This window comes from Microcaecilia unicolor, chromosome 3 (assembly GCF_901765095.1).
Source record: "Microcaecilia unicolor chromosome 3, aMicUni1.1, whole genome shotgun sequence".
Lineage (NCBI taxonomy): Eukaryota > Metazoa > Chordata > Amphibia > Gymnophiona > Siphonopidae > Microcaecilia > Microcaecilia unicolor.
The window spans coordinates 407,311,130-407,334,858 of NC_044033.1; the positions used below are offsets into that span (position 1 = coordinate 407,311,130).

Genomic DNA, 23,729 nt, shown 5'->3' on the forward strand with positions numbered 1-23,729 from the left:
CTTGCTAAAGAAAAGCACTTATTTGCCAAATTAAATTTTCAGGACTGTGTGTCCAGCTTGTGCACATAACTTATTGTCTGTTTGGGATCCTGTGCTGCTTAATGAAATCACTTGATTACTGCAGTCTGTTTGTACTGAGGCACATGAGATGTACTGATGTTCAGCCCTGGGCCAACAATATAACTTTAAATGGAAACGTTTCCTATTAAAGCTAGATGTATAGTCAGTGGCAGTAAACTGATAAGCACCGATGCTGAATATACATGTGCAAGTTTAAATGCCACTTTTCCATTTAACTATATACCTTTGATAACTTTGTTCTTCAAATAAATGACATGACCACTTAAAAACTGTGTTGTGCATTTACTCAGCTTCCATTTGTTTAATATTACATTTTGTTTAAAGATCAGAAACCATTTAGTGCTATAATAGGGGAAATCAGGAGGGGGTAAACATTTTTCAGATCATTGTGCATGTAACATAGTATTCTATAAGTTAAACAAACAAGTGTGTGCCCTGCCCACATTCTGCCCATGTATATACCCACCTGCAATCTACGTGCCATCAGAGATATGTGCAGAGTTACAGAATAGAACTTAGGTGCACCTTTTTGCCATGTATGCGTGTTTATGCCCACATACACGCATGTATACCAGTATTCTAATCATATATACACACACACACACACACCTTGTAGAATGACACCCCCCCCCCCCCCCTCCTCAAGGACTTTAATTTTGCATTACCAGTAGCTAGAAAATGCTGTTAATGTGCATAGGACTCTGAACAATTCATTTTAATAAATAACTTATGTAAAATAGTTTTCATTCCATCGAGTGGATGGGAGGAATCATATGATTGTGCTTGCCCACCATTATCTATTTCCAACAAAAAGCCTCTGAATAAAAGTCTTTTTTTTTCTCCTAAGAAACCCAAATGCACCTTCTCAAGTGTTAGTGAAGACTGCTGATACTAGCTTCAGGGTACAGGTAGAAAGGAGTATGCAGAGTGAAGTAAGCCAGCCTTGATTCCTGGTAATGCTCTTTTGTTAGTGCATTTGGACTGTGCAGAGACAGGACAATTGAGGAGTTCTTTCTAGCTGGAGGTGCTAGCCTTTGCACCTTGTTCTTGTTAACAACATGTGATTTTTCTGTACAGTTTTCTCAGTGTTGCTAATGGTTTGGACAATATTGAGGCATTGCGGTCAGTGTTTTTTAAGTTTTTTCCTTTAAACACCAGTCATGGGAATCAAATAATATCTGGATATTGAGCACCAGTATCTGGGTAGCAGTACTGAATACTCAGCTGATGCGGTCCATACCGGAACACACCCCTATGACAAACTGCTATAACCAGGATATAATAAACCTATTGATTATACCATTTCTTTTGTTATTTTTTGAGAGCACCCTCAGATATTTCCACTATAGAAAGCACAACAAATTGCTGTTGCTTAGTGGTGTAGCACTTCTTTCATCGGGTTACTCATTTTTTCATGGTGAATCACCGAATAAGTGCTAGCGGACTGGTATAATTTTTCAATTGGTGTAATAATAACAATATCCTACCAGCCTTTTGTGCAATTCAAAAATGTGTAACCTGCCCCAATGTTCATCTATATACTACTACTACTTAACATTTCTAGAGTGCTACTAGGGTTACGCAGCGCTGTACAAATTAACAAAGAAGGACAGTCCCTGCTCAAAGGAGCTTACAATATCTTAAGGCAATTAATATTAAAATATTTAATGAACACTTATCATGCTGTGTCCACTTTATCTAAGTTGTGCTGTGTCCGCATTGTTTTTATGCTGTGTCCATTATCTCCTTGTATCTGAAAGTAAATCTCCAACTTTTCACCTTCCCCTGAACACGTCCGACACCGCGGGTTTCAGTATTCTTTCTTCAGGGACTAAGGTTAAGACGGCCTGCTGTTTATGATATTATCAAGACACCAGCTGCAGAGTTCTTTGAATGATCCGCCCCCAAGGTTTTAAAGGCTCCTGTTCAATGGCTACGCCCCGGACAATCCTGGAGTGACGTCACTACAAAATCAAATAAACTTTATTAGACTTCATTAAGTCTTTACTGAAAGGTTGTAGATACCGCTATTCTAGATCAGAAAACCTCAAATCCCTTGAAAAAAGGAAATGATATATCAAGAATCTGTATTACGGTATTCCACTCTATATTCTCATTAAGACCCAGTGGCGTAGCGAGGGGGGCTGCCACCCGGGGCGGGGCAGTTCGCCGTTGCACCCCCCCCCCCCCCCCGGGTGCAGCACGATGACATACCCCCCTCGGAGCATTGACACCCCCCCTGACCCAGTGCCCACCCTCTTGCGTCCAACCAGCTCCCTACCTTTAAAAAAATATCGGAATCCGAAGCGAGGCGCAGCACCTTGCGCCTGCACGTAAAAGAAATGTGCACCATCTCATCGGGCCTTCCCTCGCTCTGTTTGTCCTGCCCTCTGCTGACGCAACTTCCTATTTTCTCAAGGGCGGGACAGACAGAGCGAGAGAAGGCCCAATGAGACGGTGCACATTTCTTTTACGTGCTGGCGCGAGGCGCTGCGCCTCGCTTTGGATTTGATATTTTTTTAAAGGTAGGGAGCTGGTTGGACGGAGGAGGGTGGGCACTGGGGGGGTGTCGATGCACCGAGGGGGGAGGAGCTGGCAGGGAGCACCCCCCCCCCCCCCGAGCTGACACCCGGGGCGGACCGCCCCTCCCTTGCTACGCCACTGTTAAGACCTGTTGGATGAATGGTATCTAATTTAAATATTCACCATTGTTACCTCCAGGGTACACACCCCTATAGCAAGGATATTCAGTCTGCTACCCGGATAACTTAGGACAGCATTTTAGTGGGATAATGCAAGAGTGCTCTATAGTGCCCCTGAATATCCTGATCAGAAGCACTTAAGCGAGATAGCAAGTGCTGCTACCCAGATTAGTGCTTTTAAATATTGATGCAATCATGTATTATTCTTTTATACCACCCATATGTTTTCTTTCCAAAGTATACTACTGCATATGATAAAATCTTGTTGCCCTTTGTTAATCAGACATTGTGACTATGTATTGTCTCACAGACACAGCACGCATAAAAATAATAGACCGAGATCAAGGGTCTCACTCACTTTCTTTGGGGACACAAACCAGTTGGATTTTCAGGATATCCATGCTGAATGAGTACAAAAGAGATCTGTGTTCTCACTGCTTCTGTTGTATACAAATTGTTTAGGGATATTCTGAAAACACAACTGGATTATGACTCTAAAGAACCAGAGATAGAGAGCCCTGCCCCAGATCCTTGCCATAAAAAGACTTATTTTGGCAGTGTACTAAATGAAAAGAAGCTTGACATGTCCACTAATGAAAATGGGGTGGGGGGGTGGAGAAGAATTTGTTTTTCCTTTCATTAAAAATGAAAAACAAGTGATTGTTCTGTCCTCCGACAGCCTCGCACCAGTTTATAACGTGATCCTAAAATGTGTGTAATGCTTTTACTGTTATTCTCAGTTCTAAAGACTATCATTGCTGCAGTTTCTCACTGCAAAGATACATGAGCAAGGTACTGTGGGTAATGTAGTTCACAGGCAGTGCAACCACACTTGCTTGGCTGTGTAAGAACTGTTACCATTGATTATGAGGCTGCCCAGACCTCTTCTCTCTCTCTGCCAAGATTGGCTCTTTTGTCTTCCTGCTATCATTTCCTGGTCATTCTCACTATCTCTGTCCTGGGAGGTCAGCCAGGTATGACCTTTCCCTCCAATCGAGAGCCGTCCTCTAAGACCACCCCTTACTACCCGATGTCAGGCTCTGTCCCCATTGGTCACTATCTGCTTCTCCCTGAACCTGTGTGAAGCCTCAACACCTCTTTGTCCCTTCAGCCATGAGGTATTCCACCACCATCTAGCCAGAGACATGGAGCATGCATCATCTTATTCCAGACAGCTCTGTCCTGCTGAAACTCCCTGTAACGAGCCTGGTTTTTCACCTTGAAAATATCTCCTCCCTAATGAGATATCGCACATTCCAGTCACCCAGCTTTGAACCATTTCTACCTGTTCAACTATCCTTCCCCCCTGCAATATCACTACCTCTCCCCAGATCTCCACCCCCAACAACTCTCAGATTAAGGAGTCTCTGTGTCCTGGAGCAGCACCTCTGAACATCTGTCTGTGAATAAATTATCTGTGATTTATTCAATAAAAGAGACGTCATAAAAATAATAGAGACTTCAGGTGATTGGTGTGCCAAGGCTATACTCCAATATATTGAGGCCTCAAGTTAACAAGCCTCAAGAGTCTTGACAGTGATAGCCACCTGAATCTCTTAAAATCTGTCTCACATAATTATTTCCCTGATCCAGGGGTTCTTCTCAAACTTTGTCTGCTGCATTTAGCATTTTTTAAAGGAAATCTGTAGTAGGAGGGATGGTAGCTGGTGCCATTGGCCAATGTTTTGCCAGTCCTAGTGAAGGTTCAGAAGCAAATGGAAGGAAGGATGGAGAAGACTGGAAGGGAAACCACCATTGTGTTAGAATGAGAACTGACTCTAATTCTTAAAATAGTTTTTCAAAACACAGAGATGAGTACAGGCTTTTAGGAATGACTAGTGTGATGCAGGTATCCTCGTGTCCTGGACTCATCTGCTGATAGCATAAGTGTGTTTATCTTCCTGCCAGTAGATGGTGTGGAAGAAGAAAAGCTGCTCCTTTTAGGACCATCAAAAATAGGTTCTCTTCTCCATTCATCGCTCTTCACAGCATCTTACCACTAGCCTGCCTGTGACATCTCAGCCCTTTTCTACAGTGATATCTCAGCTTCTCTCTCTTTCCCTGCAGCTGTTCACCTTCCCTCAGCTTCTTATCACCTCCTTCCTAAAGCCTCTCTCAGCTCCTCCACCAGTTCTACACTGTTAAAACTAGTGTGCCAGATATGTTCTGCTGAACAGAATAGGGAACTGCTGGTTTGGGAATTTAACCATCGTAATGGCAAGTTACTGCACTGTACCAGTAGAGCTTTCAGGAGGAGTGGGAAGAGCACTGCTTTGGAAGGTAAATCACAGGGAAGAAAGGTGGTAGTAAGAAGCTGTGGTGAGTGGGATGTAGAGAAGCCACAAAGAAGGAAGGAAGGAGGTGGTAGAAAGCTATGCTGATAGAAGGATAGATGAAGCCTTTTAGCTGTACTCCTTGTGTCTCATTGCATAATGGCGGTAAGATATCAGCACATGTGGCTGCTTTATGAACTTGAATGACTTCAATCACTTAGGATATTGAGTATGTGAGTGTATCTTATGTTCTATAGTGCCTTCTTGTGATCATGATGTATATGTCCAATAGTTATGCTGCAATATCAATATGGATTAGAACCTCTAGCAACATGTCCCTTCAGTCTTTTCCTTTTCTTAGCCTAGTTGTCTCTCCCTTGCACCAGATACTCCCAACCACTTTCTTCCTTCTCCACTCTTTCCCCCTTGCTTCTAGCCAGCAGCAGCCACACCTCATCCAACATTGCCCTGTCCCATCCTCCATCACAATCTGTCCTCTCATCTTTTGTCCTCCTTTCTGCCCCCCATGCCTCGCCCAGCAGAAGGAAAGTGGTGCTCCTTAAATTTTCAGACTCCTTTATGATACATGAACTGTGTGTGTCCCTCCACTTAAATTGGTTGCTGGGAAAATAATATGGCTTTCTAGGTTGTAGGCAGCAAGTCAGTACAGTCAAGAAAAAAATGGTGTTTTTCCCCAGCAAATGTTGGACTACATTTATTTATTTATTGCATTTGTACCCCACATTTTTACAGGCTCAATGTGGCTTACAGAGTAGATTATGATAAAGACATTACCTGATTTAAATACAGTTGATCAAAAGCAGAGGTTTGAGAGGTGGTAGTTGGGCGGATGCTTGGGTAGATTATATGAGAGGTGTTTAGGTGTGTTTGGGTGGATTGGGGGAAGAGTTGTATCATTGATGGAGACTTTTGTAAGCTTTGTTAAAGAGGTGCATTTTCAAAGCTTTGTGGAAGCTGGTTAGATTGTTCGTGGTTTTCAGGGTTTTAGGTAGTGCATTCCAGCACTATGTACTTTTGTATGCAAAGGTCGTGGCATATGCTTGACCTTTCATATCAGCATGCACATGCTCTATCTGTAATACATAGTACATGAATTTGATTTCACATTCTTTCCTGATACAAGTTTTCAAATTACTATCCTAGCCAACATTTTTGCTGGTTGAATATACATAAAGACTGCTGACCTGCACAAGCTATTCAGTGATATTCAGCTTCTATCTGTATAGATATGGGTTTAAATTTAGGACAGCCTTTATGCTATATGGAGGCATAGCTATAGGGATAGTGGCTGAATATTGCAAACTAGTCAGAGAATTAGACAAAACAGTGGACAGGAGAAGTAGCCTAATGGTTAGTATAGTGGGTTGAGAACCTGGGGAACTGGGTTCAATTCCCACTGCAGCCTGGGCAAGTCACTTAACTCTCTATTGCCCCAGTACAAAATAAGTTTAGATTGTGAGCCCACTAGGGACAGAGAGAGTACAGGAAGATTGGAGAGTGGCCAATGTAATGCCAATTTTTTAAAAAGGTTCCAGATGAGATCCGGGAAATTATAGACCAGTGAGTCTGACGTCGGTGCGGGGCAAAATGGTAGAGACTATTATAAAGAACAAAATTACAGAGCATATTCAAAAGCATGGATTAATGAGACAAAGCCAACATGGATTTACATAGTAACATAGTAGATGACGGCAGAAAAAGACCTGCATGGTCCATCCAGTCTGCCCAACAAGATAACTCAAATGTGCTACTTTTTGTGTATACCTTACCTTAATTTGTATCTGTCCTTTTCAGGGCACAGACCAGCACTAGCCCCGCCTCCCAACCACCAGCCCCTTGATTTGTATCTGTCTTTTTCAGGGCACAGACCGTATAAGTCTGCCCAGCACTAACCCCGCCTCCCAACCACCAGCCCCGCCTCTGCCATCCAATCTCCGCTAAGCTCCTGAGGATCCCTTCCTTACGAACAGGATTCCTTTATGTTTATCCCACGCATGTTTGAATTCCGTTACCGTTTTCATCTCCACCATCTCCCACGGGAGGGCATTCCAAGCATCCACCACTCTCTCCATGAAAAAAATACTTCCTGACATTTTTCTTGAGTCTGCCCCCCTTCAATCTCATTTTAAGTCCTCTAGTTCTACCGCTTTCCCATCTCCGGAAAAGGTTCGATCTTGCCTCCCTAATCTATTACATTTCTTTGAAGGGGTGAATAAACATGTGAATAAAGGTGAGCCTGATGAAATTGTTTATCTGGATTTTCAGAATGCGTTTCACAAAGTACCTTATGAAAGACTCCAGTCCAGAGGAAATTGGAGAGTCATGGGATAGGAGGTACTGTCCTATTGTGGATTAAAAACTGGTTAAAACAGAGAGTAGGGTTAAATGGTCAGTATTCTCAATGGAGAAGGGTAGTTAGTGGGGTTCCCCAGGGGTCTGTGCTGGGACCACTGCTTTTTAACATATTTATAAATGACCTAGAGATGGGAGTAACTAGTGAGGTAATTAAATTTGCTGACAACACAAAGTTATTCAAAGTCGTTAAATCGCAGGAGGATTGTGAAAAATTACAAGAGGACCTTATGAGACTGGGAGACTGGGCATCTAAATGGCAGATGACATTTAATGTGAGCAAGTGCAAATTGATGCCTGTGGGAAAGAGGAACCTGAATTATAGCTACATCACGCAGGGTTGTCGGCGGCCATTTTGAAGAGCGAACCAGCAGCGGGGGAGAGTCAGCGCCGGCAGCAGGCAGGCAAGACTAAAGATCTTTCCTGCCTGCCCCGAAGAATTCGCTGGACAGCATGGGTGGCTGGAGGGGGGCAGGGGAGAGAGGAGGGTCACTTGATATGGGTGGCTGGAGGGGGGCAGGGGAGAGAGGAGAGTCGCTGGGCATGGGTGGCTGGAGGGAGGCAAGGGAGAGAGGAGAGTCGCTGGGCATGGGTGGCTGGAGGGAGGCAGGGGAGAGAGGAGGGTCGCTGTACAGCGCGCATATGTTTAGTATAGCGCTTTAGACATGATAAGTAGTAGTAGGTGTTGCATTTATGATCAGCTGACGTCAGGAGAGACCTGTGACGTGCCGCGCACGTGCAGAACAGTTGCTCTCTACTGCGCATTAGCGGGCGAGTCAGTCACCTCTCATTTATATAGTTAGATATGCTAGAATTTCACCAGGTGTCAGCTGATGTAATTTTATTGTATCTCTTGTATTTTCTTGGCTTATAAGAGGACATTTTAGACTCTGGTGTATGAAACCTATTTGCATGGTAAATATTTGTCTAGCCTTGAATTTAGAGTTCTTTTTTATCTTTTTAGAATAAAAGCATTTATGATGATTTTATCTGAAGGTGGTAAATATTTTTCCAGCTTGGGGTTCTTTTTTGTTTGTCTTTTCATAATACCAGTTGTGCATCATGCATTTATGATGATTTTATCTGGAGGAGGAGTATGTGAACTCTGGGCCAGTTGGGTGCCAAATGTGTAAAGAGCTGCTCTGGTAAACCTGGGAGGTAAACTTGTTCCTCTGAACTCAAAACTGGTGGCTACTCCTGTACGAGCTAAAATAATTTCTAACTGTAATAAGTTTTGTTTGTTTTAGCTCTGTGGCTATTTTCCTTTCATTTTTGATGACCTAAACAAACAGCTGACACTTAGCTTGGTTTCACTATTTGCCACAGAAAGATCCTGTATCAATATGAAAATGAGCACAGCATACAGTGTCCGTTCATGAACATTTCCCCAGAACTTGATAATTTCTCCAGGAGGTTATTTCATAAAGGGAGCTTATACTCTAAAGTTCAGTTTTCTGTGTCATCTAACATGTTATGTAAGGCCAAAATAAAAAAAAAACCTGGATGATAATTTACCAATAAACGTAACTTTTCTTTGTATAATTGTTTTCTCAGCTTTGACTACACAGGATTTTTACTGTTGAACACATGTCTTCAGAGCAGTGTTCTGTGCCACAGCATTCCAAGGTACAGTATCATGGGTAAACTTTTCATATATGTTTACACCAATACAAAAAAAGCTCAGCCTAGATACAGTTATGTGCAAACATTTAAGCACCCTTGGTCAAATCATATGCTTCAGTGAACCCCTAAGTTAACAATGGTGACACAACCTCTGCATGGTACCAAGTTAAAGCACAATGGGTCCAATATTCAAATGTTAATACGTTTACTGCCCTATCTTAGAAATTTCGGTGGACCTATAGTACCACTGACTATCCCTTTATCTGTATAGTGCTGGGATACAGACAGGGCACAGTGAGGGTGTTTATCTTAGCTACACCGATAGCAGCAATATTCAGCTGCTATTGGTAGAGCTAAGCGATTTAAGATAGCAAAAAGGCTGGCCTAAATGAAACCATTCAATTATGTTTGTAATGGCTGAGTATTGCCATTATTCCTGCATTTGCTCTTGGTCAGTGGCATATGCATACTCTTTTTAAAATAGTAACATAGTAACATAGTAGATGACGGCAGAAAAAGACCTGCATGGTCCATCCAGTCTGCCCAACAAGATAACTCATATGTGCTACTTTTTGTGTTTACCCTACTTTGATTTGTACCTGTGCTCTTTAGGGCACAGACCGTATAAGTCTGCCCAGCACTATCCCCGCCTCCCAACCACCAGCCCCTCCTCCCAATCTTGACTAAGCTCCTGAGGATCCATTCCTTCTGCACAGGATTCCTTTATGCTTATCCCACGCATGTTTGAATTCCGTTACTGTTTTCATTTCCACCATCTCCCGCGGGAGGGCATTCCAATACTACAGCTGGTGTTTTAAAAAGCTGCTAGTCTCTCAGACCATGAGCGTAGCCAAACCTGCCATTTTGGGTAGGCCCCGAGGTAACCTGGCTGGGCCCTTCCCACCAACACCCCCTTCCCCTTACATAAATACAATTTTTTAAACCTTTCCCTCTGCCCCTGCTTATCATCATCTCTCCCCCTCCCCTTACATGCATACAGTTTTTAAAAACCTTTCCCTCCCCCTCCCTGGTCTACCTCCAAGCTGTTAGATAGTAGCACATTTTAAAACAACTAGGAGAAAATATTTTTTTTCTCTCAATGTATAGTTAAACTCTGGAACTTACTGCTGGAGCAAAGTGTACAAGCAATTAATGTAGTTGGGTTTACAAAAGGTTAGCTCTTGTACCAACCTTTCAAAATCTGTACAGAGGATTAATTGCTTCTAAAAAGTGGTAACTGTGTTCCCTTTAATGAGCAAGCATTCAGAAAGATCTTACCCCTTTCCCCAGGAGCAGCATCTATATAAGAAAACAGGAAGTAAGATGAAAAACAGAAGTGTAAAATCCCAGCAAGCAATCAGAACCCCCTTTCTCCTTGTGTATGCAGGGAAGCAAGGTACACTAATAAAGCTGAAATTAGAATGCTGAAGTTGATTCGTAAACAATCTCCTAAATACTACAACGGTTACCTCCAACAACACAGACACCCCATCAGCAACCAATCTTGCGAAATACTTCAATGAAAAAATAACAAAGCTCCAACTCATGATACCTACCAACACAACGGATTACACAGACATCCTTAAGTAGAGGAGTGTGGTAGCCGTGTTAGTCCACTCTTAAGGTTATCAATAGAAATCAAACAAAATAAAACATGGAAAAGAAAATAAGATGATACCTTTTTTATTGGACATAACTTAATACATTTCTTGATTAGCTTTCGAAGGTTGCCCTTCTTCGTCAGATCGGAAATAAGCAAATGTGCTAGCTGACAGTGTATATAAGTGAAAACATTCAAGCATTACTATGACAGTCTGACAGGCTGGGAGGATGGGGGTGGGTAGGAGGTATACATGGAGACATCAAAGCATATCATTGATATTCTAATAGGATGGGTGTGGATAGGTGAGGGGTGGGGTGATCAACAGAGACATACAGCTTTATGGTTTATAATGGGCTAGGAACCCCAGATCCTTGTTAAGTCCTTTCTGTTGGGTGTTAAAATATTCAATCATTTGCTTATTTCCGATCTGACGAAGAAGGGCAACCTTCGAAAGCTAATCAAGAAATGTATTAAGTTATGTCCAATAAAAAAGGTATCATCTTATTTTCTTTTCCATGTTTTATTTTGTTTGATTTCTATTGATAACAGACATCCTTGAATGTTTAGACCCAAAACCCGGAGAACACCCAGCAGATTGATCTTGGACCAACTTTAACACACTCTCATCAGACGAAATCTCTCACTGGCTCGGAAAATACGTCAAATCGCAATGCAAACTAGACACTTGCCCTACTAGTCTGATAAGAACTGCACCCAAACAATTCAAAACAGACCTCACGAACCACATAAACTACAGGCTTCAAAATGGGCTTTTCCCCACAGATAAAGGAAACATCCTATTTACACCGCTGCCAAAAGATCCCAAGAAAAGCACATTGGACCTAACCAATTACCACCCAGTAGCCAAGGCCGGACTTAGGCCGAGGCGGCCGCATAGGGCCCCGTGCTTAGGGGGGCCCCGCGCGGCGTGCCTCAGTCATCCTTGACCTAGTTCCGCCCGACCGGGGATTGCCGCCGCTCGTCCCAACTGCCCGCCCTCTTCTCTCCCCCACGATCGATCCCTTTCCTTTTTTTTCTTTTAAATTTACCTCCAGTCCGGCAGCGTCAGTGAAAGCGCTCCCAGTAAAAGCGCTTCTCTTCGCTGTGTCACTGAGCGAAAAGAAGCGCTTTCCGTGGGAGCGCTTTCACTGACGCTGCCGGACTGGAGGTAAATTAAAAAAAAAAAAAGGAAAGGGAACGATCATGGGGGAGAGAAGAGGGCGGGCAGTTGGGGCAGGGAAAAGAGGGACATGGATAGGATGGCAAGGCTCAGGGAGAGAGGGGAATTGCTGGATACATGGGTGAATGGAGGGGGGCAGGGGAGAGAGGAACAGATGGGAGGGCAGGGCCCAGGGAGAGGAGAAATTGTTGGAATGGAGGGGAAGGGAGAGGGGAGAATTACTGGATGTAGATGGAGGAGGGAAGGGCAGAGAGGGCCAAGGATGGACTTGGATAGGATGGCAGGGCCCAGGGAGAGGAGAAATTGCTGGAAATGGAGGGGAGGGGAGGGAGGAGAATTGCTGGATGTGGATGGAGGAGGGAAGGGCAGAGAGGGCCAAGGATGGACTTGGATGGGATGGCAGGGCCCAGGGAGAGGAGAAATTGCTGGAAATGGAGTGGAGGGGAGAGAGGAGAAATGCTGGATGTGGATTGAGGGGAAATTGTTGAATTTAAGGGCTGGATCGGAACATTTTGAAGGCAGATGCTGAAACTGGAGAAAGGATAGGGACAGGGGGCTACAGATGGTAGACAGAACACATAAGGACACAGGAGGATGGTGGACATGGTGAGAGAAAAAATATCAAACAGAAAGAAGACACTGCATAAAACAGAAGACACTGGGACCAAAGCGAATAGAAAAACTAAATGATCAGACAACAAAGGTAGAAAAAAAGTATTTTATTCAGAATTTATTAATTGGAATATGTCAGCTTTTAGAAATGTGCATCCGTGATATTTTGCATGTAAGTTTCAATTTTTCTAGTATTGCTGCATGCTGAATCTGACTTCTTGAGGTAACTTTCCATTCAGTATTTTGCCTTCATATTTGTTGTGTCATGTGTTTTTCATGTGTGATCAAGGTACAGTATCCTGCTAGCGTGTAGTATTTGCAGCCCTTTTTTTTTCACAAGGTAGTGTATTGGTGTTTTAGAGGCTGGTGTAATTACAGTTCTGCCTTTCCATGCATAAGGTTGTAGCTCGTTCTGTCCTTGGAATTAGTGCTGTTATGGTTTGGTAAGGTTCTGATTGTGTTTTTGCACAAGTTTGTGTATAGTGTTTTGCAGTGGAGAGATTGTGTGTCCGCACCTCTGACCCCCCGGGGTTATGAGAATTGGAACTACTAATTGTGGACTTGAACTGAATAATTTCTTGGGAGGGGGGGGTTCATGATAGCATTGTGCTTATTTCAATCAGTTTTTCTGTACAAGTTTAGCTTCATTTGTCTTTATTTGAAATTTCATAAATAAAATATTTTCTAAAAATTGAATAATCTTATCAATGGGTGGGGCAGGGGCGGGGCTAGGATGGGGCCCCACCAAATTGGTCTGCATAGGTCCCCGCACTTGCTAAGACCGGCCCTGCCAGTAGCATCCATTCCGCTCATAACCAAACTCATGGAAGGCGTAGTGACGAAACAACTTACCGAATACCTAAACAAATACTCAATTCTGCATGATTCTCAATCAGGATTTCGGTCAAATCACAGTACTGAAACCGTTCTAGTGTCCGCAATGAACTCATTTAGACAAGCAATTGCAACAGGTGACAACATACTCCTCCTACAATTCGACATGTCTAGTGCCTTTGACATGGTGAATCATAGAATACTATTTCATATACTAGAATACTTCGGAGTAGGAGGCACAGTTCTCAATTGGTTCAGAGGATTCCTGACCGCAAGATCATATCAAGTAACAATGCAGGCAGACAGATCACCCCCATGGACACCCGAATGTGGAGTACCCCAAGGATCCCCCCTCTCACCAAACTTATTCAACCTAATGATGATACCGTTAGCCAAACTTCTAGCCAATCAAAACCTCAATCCTTACATAAATGCATAGACGATGTCACAATCTACATCCCGTTCAAACATGATCTAAATGAAATCACCAACGAGATCAACCAAAGCCTCCAAATCATGCACACCTGGGCGGATGCATTCCAATTAAAACTTAACGCAGAAAAAACACAATGTCTTGTACTCACCTCCCAACATAACACAAAAAACTTCTCTACCATAATCACACCATACTGTTCTCTTCCAGTCTCACAAAACCTGAAAATTCTCGGAGTTACTATTGATCAAAACCTCACTCTCGATACCCACGTGAAGAACACGATGAAAAAGATGTTCCACACCATGTGGAAACTCAAAAGAGTGAAACCATACTTCCCGAGATACATCTTCCGCACCCTGGTACAGTCAATGGTAATAAGCCATCTGGATTACTGCAACGCACTATATGCGGGCTGTAAAGAACAGATTATCAAAAAACTCCAAACAGCCCAGAATACTGCCGCCAGACTCATATTTGGAAAAACTAAATATGAAAGTGCAAAACCCCTAAGAGAGAAACTGCACTGGCTCCCACTGAAGGAACACATTGCATTCAAGACATGTACAATGGTACACAAGATCATTCACGCAGACGCCCCGATCAACATGCTGAACCTAGTGGACCTACCTCCCAGAAACGCCACAAGAACATCCCGCAAATTGAGAAATTTGCATTTCCCCAGCTGTAAAGGACTAAAATACAAGATGATGCATGCCACTACCTTCTCTTACACGAGCATGCAGATATGAAATGCTCTACCCACAGACCTGAAATCAATTGTCGAAGCAAATAACTTTCGCAAATCTCTGAAGACACACTTCTTCAACAAGGCCTACAAGAACCAATAGCTTCACTGATCCACTTTCCCAACCCAACCAGCTACGAAAATCCACTTCTACAATCACCCGCCAATCACTTCCTCTTTCTTCCCTACTTAATCTCTACTAACAGTATTTGATATTCTGTAATGACAATGTCATAACAAAACTATGTAAGCTACATTGAGCCTGCAAATAGGTGGGATAATGTGGGATACAAATGCATAAATAATAATAATAATTTAACAGAATGCAAGAAGCCAAGTAGTTAATGGGAATCATCAATGTGGTGGCCTTCCATTTGGACATGGGGATTAGCTTTTCTCTCTTGGCAGCAGGCTGGTAGACATGGAAGAAAAGATAAAACTAATACAGTTACATTGCACTTGTCCTCTTGCTGTTCCAAGGATTACAACCTTTGCTTTGGCAGAAGCTTGTGGATTGTTAGATCTTGCAATAGAAAAGTACTTATTTGCCAAATTATATTTTCAGGACTGTGTGTCCAGCTTGTGCACATAACTATTGTTGTCTGGGATCCTGTGCTGCGTAATGAAATCACTTGATTACTGCAGTCATTATTGTTTGTACTGATGCAAATAGGATCTCTTGGGGCTGATGTTCAGCCCTGGGCCAACAATATAACTTTAAATGGAGAAGTTTCCTATTAAAGCTAGATGTATAGTCAGTGGCAGTAAACTGATAAGCACCGATGCTGAATATACATGTGCAAGTTTAAATGCCACTTTTCCATTTAACTATATACCTTTGATGAGGCCCATGAATCCCATTTTTGCCCAGTCTCTTTCTTCTTCTAGAGTCATAAACACTGACCTTAGCTGAGCTGAGTTGTTTGGATGTTTTTCTGGGAAGTTGGTTGACTGAATAACTAAGGAAGCAGTTACTTTTTCACATGGGTGATATGAGCGTTGGATAACTTTGTTCTTCAAATAAATGATGTAATCATTTAAAAACTGTGTTGTGCATTTACTCAGCTTCCATTTGTTTAATATTACATTTTGTTTAACGATGATGAAAAACCATTTCTACTATAATAAAAAGCACCTTCAATGTTCTGAAGCTGACTCCCGTGGCACTGAAGGGTTCATGGGGTTCTTGTTGCCTGGGACCACAGCTGAGAGAAAAGGGCCGAGCCTGCACGCCTTTTACCGCTGCTGGAAGCCACCGTAACCCCATCAAGGTAAGTCAAGGTGACTTTTAAACTTCATAGGGAGGGGGCCTGGAACTGGAAGGAAGGGAGGGAGGAATGACAACCCTGGAACTGGGAGGAAGGGGGACCCTGGAATTGGGAGGGAGGGAGCCTGAAACTCGGAGGGAGGGGGGATCCTGAAACTCGGAGGGAGGGAGGGAGGGGATGACCCTGGAACTCGGAGGGGGGACGACCCTGGAACTCGGAGGGACAGAGGTAGGGAGAGGGGGATTATGACCCTGGAACTCGGAGGGACGGGGACGACGACCCTGGAACTCGGAGGGAGGGGGACGACCCTGGAACTCAGAGGGAGGGAGGCGGGACCCTGGAACTGGGAGAGAGGAGGATGACCCTGGAACTAGGAGGGAGGGAGGGCGCCCCTGGCACACACTCTCAATCTCACACACACACTCTCTCTCCCAGACACACTCGCACCCAGTCTCACTCTCTCTGTCACACACACACACACTTGCACATTCACTCTCTCTCTCACACACTCTCTCAAACATACACACTTCGAGGAAAACCTTGCTAGCGCCCGTTTCATGTCTTTCAGAAACGGGCCTTTTTTTTTACTAGTAGTGCAATAATAGGGGAAATCAGGAGGGGGTAAACATTTTTCATAGCATTGTACATGTAACATAGTATTCTATAAGTTAAACAAACAAGTGTGTGCCCTGCCCACACCCTGCCCATGTATATACCCACCTGCAGTCTACGTGCCATCAGAGATATGTGCAGAGTTACAGAATAGAACTTAGGTGCACCTTTTTGCCATGTATGCGTGTTTATGCCCACATACACGCATGTATACCAGTATTCTAACCATATACACACACACACACACACCTTGTAGAATGACACCCCCCCCCCCCAAAGGACTTTAATTTTGCATTACCAGTAGCTAGAAAATGCTGTTAATGTGCATAGGACTCTGAACAATTCATTTAAATAAATAACTTATGTAAAATAGTTTTCATTCCATCAAGTGGATGGGAGGAATCATATGATTGTGCTTGCCCACCATTATCTATTTCCAACAAAAAGCCTCTGAATAAAAGTCTTTTTTTTTCTCCTAAGAAACCCAAATGCACCTTCTCAAGTGTTAGTGAAGATGCATATTGCTGATACTACCTTCAGGGTACACATAGAAAGGAATATGTAGAGTGAAGTAAGCCAGCCTTGATTCCTGGTAATGCTCTTTTGTTAGTGCATTTGGACTGTGCAGAGACAGGACAATGGAGGAGTTCTTTCTAGCCTTCGCACCTTGTTAACAACATGTGATTTTCTGCACAGTTTTCTCAGTGTTGCTAATGGTTTGGACAATATTGAGGCACTGTAGTCAGTGTTTTTTTTTAGTTTTTTCCTTTAAACACTAGTCATGACAGTCAAATAATATCTGGATATTGAGCACCAGTATCTGGGTAGCAGTACTGAATGCCAGCTGATGAGGGCCATGCTGGAATACACCCCTATAGCAGGGATATTCAGTCTGCTACCCGGATAACTTAGGACAGCGTTTTAGTGGGATAATGCCAGGGTGTTCTATAAGGATATCTGGATAGTGCCCCTGAATATCCTGATCAGCAGCACTTAAGCGAGATAGCAAGTGCTGCTACCCAGATTAGTGCTTTTAAATATTGATGCAATCGTTTATTATTCTTTTATGCCACCCATATGTTTTCTTTCCAAAGTATACTACCGCATATAATAAAATCTTGTTGCCCTTTGTTAATCAGACATTGTGACTATGTATTGTCTCACAGACACAGCACGCATAAAAATAATAGACCGAGATCAAGGGTCTCACTCACTTTCTTTGGGGACACAAACCAGTTGGATTTTCAGGATATCCATGCTGAATGAGTACAAAGAGATCTGTGTTCTCACTGCTTCTGTTGTATACAAATTGTTTAGGGATATTCTGAAAACACAACTGGATTATGACTCTGAAGAACCAGAGATAGAGAGCCCTGCCCCAGATCCTTACCATAAAAAGACTTATTTTGGCAGTGTACTAAATGAAAAGAAGCTTGACATGTCCACTAATGAAAAAGGGGGGGGGGGGGGGGGGGTGGAGAAGAATTTGTTTTCTATTCATTAAAAATGGAAAAACAAGTGATAGCCACCCGAATCTCTTAAAATCTGTCTCACATAATTATTTCCCTGATCCAGGGGTTCTTCTCAAACTTTGTCTGCTGCATATTTCAAGATTCTGTTTTTAACAAATGTTTTTTTTTTTAGGAAATCTGTAGTAGGAGGGATGGTAGCTGGTGCCATTGGCCAATTTTTTGCCAGTCCTAGTGAAGGTTCAGATGCAAATGGCAGGAAGGAAGGAAGGAAGGAAGGAAGGAGAAGACTGGAAGGAAACCCACCATTGTGTTAGAATGAGAACTGACTCTAATTCTTAAGTACATAAGTAATGCCATACTGAGAAAAGACCAAGGGTCCATTGAGCCCAGCATCCTGTCCCCGACAGCGGCCAATCCAGGTCAAGGGCACCTGGCAAGCTACCCAAACGTACAAACGTTTTATACAAGTTATTCCCGAAATTGTGGATTTTTCCCAAATCCATTTAGTTGCGGTCTATGGTCTTGTCCTTAAGGAAACAGTCCAGCCCCTTTTTAAACTCTGCCAAGCTAACCGCCTTCACTACGTTCTCCGGCAACAAATTCCAGAGTTTAATTACGCGTTGGGTGAAGAAAAATTTTCTCCGATTTGTTTTAAATTTACTACACTGTAGTTTCATCGCATGCCCCCTAGTCCTAGTATTTTTGGAAAGCATGAACAGACGCTTCACGTTCACCTGTTCCACTCCACTCATTATTTTATATACCTCTATCCTGTGTCCCCTCCCCTGTCTCTTCTCTAAGCTGAAAAGCCCTAGCCTCCTTAGTCTTTCTTCATAGGGAAGTCGTCCCATCCCCGCTATCATTTTTGTCGCCCTTCACTTCACCTTTTCCAGTTCTACTATATCTTTCTTGAGATGCGGCGACCAGAACTGAACACAATACTCAAGGTGCGGTAGCACCATGGAGCGATACAACGGCATTATAACATCCTCACACCTGTTTTCCATACCTTTCCTAATAATACCCAACATTCTATTCGCTTTCCTAGCCACAGCAGCACACTGAGCAGAAGGTTTCAGTGTATTATCAAAGACGACACCCAGATCCCTTTCTTTGTCCGTAACTCCTAACGTGGAACCTTGCATGACGTAGCTATAATTCGGGTTCTTTTTTCCCACATGCATCACCTTGCACTTGTTCACATTAAACGTCATCTGCCATTTAGCCGCCCAGTCTTCCAGTCTCGTAAGGTCCTTCTGTAATTTTTCACAATCCTCTCGCGAGTTAACGATTTTGAATTACTTAGTGTCATCAGCAAATTTAATTACCTCGCTGGTTACTCCCATCTCTAAATCATTCATAAATATATTAAAAAGCAGCGGTCCTAGCACTGACCCCTCAGGAACCCCACTAACTACCCTTCTGTGTTGTGAATACTGCCCATTTAACCCCACTCTCTGTTTACTATCCTTCAAAACACAGGGATGAGTACAGTCTTTTAAGAATGACTGGACTCATCTGCTGATAGCATAAGTGTGTTTTATCTTCCTGCCAGTAGATGGTGTGGAAGAAGAGAAGCTGCTCCTTTTAGGACCATCAAAAATAGGTTCTCTTCTCCATTCATCGCTCTTCACAGCATCTTACCACTAGCCTGCCTGTGACATCTCAGCCCTTTTCTACAGTGATATCTCAGCTTCTCTCTCTTTCCCTGCAGCTGTTCACCTTCCCTCAGCTTCTTATCACCTCCTTCCTAAAGCCTCTCTCAGCTCCTCCACCAGTTCTACACTGTTAAAACTAGTGTGCCAGATATGTTCTGCTGAACAGAATAAGGAACTGCTGGTTTGGGAATTTAACCATCGCAATGGCAAGTTACTGCACTGTACCAGTAGAGCTTTCAGGAGGAGTGGGAGAATGCTTTGGAAGGTAAATCACAGGGAAGAAAGGTGGTAGTAAGAAGCTGTGGTGAATGGGATGTAGAGAAGCCACAAAGAAGGAAGGAAGGAGGTGGTAGAAAGCTATGGTGATGGAAGGATAGATGAAGCCTTTTAGCTGTACTCCTTGTGTCTCATTGCATAACGGCGGTAAGATATCAGCACATGTGGCTGCTTTATGAACTTGAATGACTTCAATTACTTAGGATATTGAGTATGTGAGTGTATCTTATGTTCTATAGTGCCTTCTTGTGATCATAATGTATATGGCCAATAGTTATGCTGCAATATCAGTATGGATTAGAACCTCTAGCAACATGTCCCTTCTTTCTTTTCCTTTTCTTAGCCTAGTTGTCTCTCCCTTGCACCAGATACTTCCAACTACTTTCATCCTCCCCGTCTCATCTGCCCGCAACCTCGGTCATCTTTGACTCCTCCCTCTCCTTCTCTGCCCATATCCAGCAGACAGCCAAGACCTGTCGCTTCTTTCTCTGTAACATCAGCAAAATTCGCCCCTTCCTCTCCGAGCACACCACCCAAACTCTCATCCACTCTCTCATCACCTCTCGCCTTGACTACTGCAACCTACTCCTCACTGGCCTCCCACTTAGCCATCTATCCCCCCTTCAATCCGTTTAGAACTCTGCTGCCCGTCTTATCTTCCGCCTAGACCGATATGCTCATATCACCCCTCTCCTTAAGTCACTTCACTGGCTTCCGATCAGGTACCGCATACAGTTCAAGCTTCTCCTACTAACCTACAAATGCACTCAATCTGCAGCCCCTCATTACCTCTCTACACTCATCTCCCCTTACTCTCCTACCCGTAACCTCCGCTCACAGGCCAAATCCCTCCTCTCAGTACCCTTCTCTACACCGCCAACTCCAGGCTCCGCCCTTTCTGCCTCGCCTCACCCTATGCTTGGAATAAACTCCCTGAGCCCATACGCCAAGCCCCCTCCCTGCCCATCTTCAAATCCTTGCTCAAAGCCAGGGGTGTGCTGGTAAATTTTTAACAACAGGCTCTTTCTCCGGACGTAGCCAGCTCTGCAGTTGGAAGGGCCAGGGGTGGCCGGATGGGGTGGGGTTGGGGAGCAACACTTGCCTCTCTCTCCTCCCTCCCTTCGTGCGGGCATGCTAGGCATACGTTTGCTGGCAGCCAATACATGGACTGCCACCACTCCCTACGTCTTGCTCTGAGCAGCATGCTGGAACTTCTCTCACATGCTCGAGAAGTCCCAGCCTGCTGCACGGAGCTGGAAACAAGGAGCGGGGAGCAGCAGTAGTCTATTTACTTGGCTGACAGTGCTCAGCATCCCCACCAGCAAAGTAAAAGATAATTCAGCAGGGGGCCCAAGCCCACATTTTGGAAGCCAGTTGTTAAAGTAGCCATGGAGGGCCCTACTTTAACAACCGGCTCCTAAAATTCTTAAAAACTTAACAACCGGCTCTTGCAAGCCTGTGAGAGCCTGCTCCAGCACACCACTGCTCAAAGCCCACCTCTTCATAAGTGCATAAGTAATGCCACACTGGGAAAAGACCAAGGGTCCATCGAGCCCAGCATCCTGTCCACGACAGCGGCCAATCCAGGCCAAGGGCACCTGGCAAGCTTCCCAACGTACAAACATTCTATACATGTTATTCCCGGAATTGTGGATTTTTCCCAAGTCCATTTAGTAGTGGTTTATGGACTTGTCCTTTAGGAAACCATCCAACCCCTTTTTAAACTCTGCTAAGCTAACCGCCTTCACCACTTTCTCCGGCAACGAATTCCAGAGTTTAATTATACGTTGGGTGAAAAAAGGTTTCTCCGATTTGTTTTAAATTTACTACACTGTAGTTTCATCGCATGCCCCCTAGTCCTAGTATTTTTGGAAAGCGTGAACAGACGCTTCACATCCACCTGTTCCACTCCACTCATTATTTTATATACCTCTATCATGTCTCCCCTCAGCCGTCTCTTCTCCAAGCTGAATAGCCCTAGCCTCCTTAATCTTTCTTCATAGGGAAGTCGTCCCATCCCCGCTATCATTTTAGTCGCCCTTCGCTGCACCTTTTCCAATTCTACTATATCTTTCTTGAGATGTGGCGACCAGAATTGAACACAATACTCAAGGTGCGGTCGCACCATGGAGCGATACAACGGCATTATAACATCCTCACACCTGTTTTCCATACCTTTCCTAATAATACCCAACATTCTATTCGCTTTCCTAGTCGCAGCAGCACACTGAGCAGAAGGTTTCAGCGTATTATCGACGACGACGACGACACCCAGATCCCTTTCTTGATCCGTAACTCCTAACGTGGTATCTTGCATGACGTAGCTATAATTTGGGTTCTTTTTTCCCACTTGCATCACCTTGCACTTGCTCACATTAAACGTCATCTGCCATTTAGCCGCCCAGTCTCTCAGTCTCGTAAGGTCCTCTTGTAATTTTTCACAATCCTGTCGCGATTTAACAACTTTGAATAACTTTGTGTCATCAGCAAATTTAATTACCTCGCTAGTTACTCCCATCTCTAAATCATTTATAAATATATTAAAAAGCAGCGGTCCTAACACAGACCCCTGAGGAACCCCACTAACTACCCTTCTCCATTGTGAATACTGCCCATTTAACCCCACTCTCTGTTTCCTATCCTTCAACCAGTTTTTAATCCACAATAGGACATTTCCTCCTATCCCATGACCCTCCAATTTCACTGTAGCCTTTCATGAGGTACCTTGTCAAACGCCTTTTGAAAATCCAGATATACAATATCAACCGGTTCCCCTTTGTCCACATGTTTGTTTACTCCTTCGAAGAATTGAAGTAAATTGGTCAGGCAAGATTTCCCCACACAAAAGCTGTGCTGACTCGGTCTCAGTAATCCATGTCCTCGGATGTGCTCTGTAATTTTGTTTTTAATAATAGCCTCTACCATTTCCCCGGCACTGACGTCAGACTCACCGGTCAATAATTTCCCGGATCTCCCCTGGAGCCTTTTTAAAAAATCGGCGTTACATTGGCCACCCTCCAATCTTCCGGTACCACGCTCGATTTTAAGGATAAGTAGCATATCACTAGCAGTAGCTCCGCAAGCTCATTTTTCAGTTCTATCAGTACTCTAGGATGAATACCATCCGGTCCAGGAGATTTGCTACTCTTCAGTTTGCTGAACTGCCCCATTACGTCCTCCAGGTTTACCGTGAAGTCAGTAAGTTTCTCCGCTTGAAATACCATTTCCGACACTGGTATCCCACCCAAATCTTCCTAGGTGAAGACCGAAGCAAAGAATTCATTCAGTCTCTCCGCTACGTCTTTGTCTTCCTTGATCACTTTCGGCACCTAACCATTGTACTTCTATTCAGGAAATCCAGACTGCCCCCAACTTGATTGACTGCACTTTTTGTCCTTTTTTGTCCTTTAGATTGTAAGCTCCTTTGAGCAGGGGCAGTACTCCTTTTAGTTCCAATATTTTTATTGTGTTTTATAAATGATAACAAATGGCTAAAATAAAGCAATTAGCCAGCTTAACAAGTTAACAGTAACAAGCATCAGCATACATGTTCAAGTTAGGGCAGGTCAGGGATTATTTCGATAACAGATCATAATCATAAGTCACAGGAGTAATACATAATTTCAATTCCGACAAAGGTTATTACGTAGTGGGTTTAGTAAAGGAGACCATATTTTGTTGTACTTAACAAGTGAGTTATGTTTTTCAGCTGCAGCATATTCATATTTAGCTAAAATACACACAGAATTCCACCATGATAAATAAGTTACTTTGTCAAGATCTTTCCAACAAAAGAAAAGTGTTCTAAGGGCTTGATGTAACATTAAATCCAGTAATTGTGCTTGATATTTGTCTATTGATGATTGTAACATTAGTGATCCACATATAACTATATTATATGATAAAACATCTTGAATATTCAAGGTGGAAGATATTGTGTCCCATACAGAATTCCAATATTCTTGAATATATGGGCAAGAA

General features: G+C 43.4%; 1 long non-coding RNA gene across 1 annotated transcript in view; it reads right to left on the reverse strand.

The window, feature by feature from the left end:
• Window positions 1-343: 343 nt before the first annotated feature.
• Window positions 344-23,729, reverse strand: part of LOC115467091 — a 65,994-nt gene continuing 42,608 nt past the window's right edge. The window contains exon 2 of the long non-coding RNA XR_003941642.1: window positions 344-2,045. This is a non-coding gene — a long non-coding RNA (uncharacterized LOC115467091). The remainder of the gene's footprint in view (window positions 2,046-23,729) is intronic.